The sequence below is a fragment of the Vigna radiata genome, unplaced genomic scaffold, assembly GCF_000741045.1.
Source record: "Vigna radiata var. radiata cultivar VC1973A unplaced genomic scaffold, Vradiata_ver6 scaffold_7, whole genome shotgun sequence".
NCBI lineage: Eukaryota > Viridiplantae > Streptophyta > Magnoliopsida > Fabales > Fabaceae > Vigna > Vigna radiata.
In genome coordinates, this window is record NW_014543262.1 from 3,413,282 (window position 1) to 3,414,345 (window position 1,064).

Here is a 1,064-nt window from a genome sequence, read left to right on the forward strand (position 1 = left end):
AGATGACACCTCTCTAGAGCAGGCCTTGGACAGCGATGAGCCAGCCCCTAACACTTAGTAGCTTCTTAGCTTAGTTCATTAGTTTTATTTCTATTTCTTATTGTCTCCCTTCTCTTTTATATTTTGAAAGACTTTACGATTGAGTAAAGCTTTTGAATTACTCATTTTATGGATGACTGTATATATTTATACTAGTACCATATCACTCTTACTGCTTTCTAGTATTACATTTGTGCTTGCCATGCTTATATACTTGCTATATAATTTTGGGATGTTACAGGTACCATAATTCTTATATTCACTTCTAATTAAATATTCTTATTATTGCAAATATCCATTAGTAAGCAGATAAAATTACTTTTGCATCTCCAAGCATGCCATATAAGTATCAATATACATTAATACCATCAACATAAATGAATATACTTTGTAAAATCATGTATCATTTTTACTCGTACATGATGTAACATTTCAACTATAACTAGTTGATCATTAAAATTAAAAAACTCAATCTTGATTTCTCTATATTCAATCTTTTCTTAAATAAAATAATAATTAATTTTAATATGTTTGATTTTTTTCGTGAAATAAGATCACTGATAATTAAGACCATAACTCTGTATTTTGTTTTTACACTACATTTTTCTGATCTCTTGTGAAAAGAAAAATCTATTCAATTAACATCAAAATAACATAACTCTAATTTGATTATTATTTTCATATAACAATTACTTTCCGGAAGAATTTTTAATGTATTTCCATGTACAAATCATACATTTCAATGATCTACGCATGTTCTAAATTGAGCAATCCACAAAAGTGTTATAGAATGACCAAATTGAAAATACGTTTCAACAAACACCTCCCCTTTCCGGATTACATAATCCATAAATGTTATGAATTGAGCAATCTGAGAGGTTTTCGGATTAAGCCCTCCAAAAGGTAAAAAAAGAAAAAAGAAATAAAGAAATACCTAATTTAATATTTATTTTATGAAAAAAAAAAAGAAGAAAAAGTGCAGGTTGGAACTGTTCATTTTATATATAAATAGAGAGGGAAGAGAA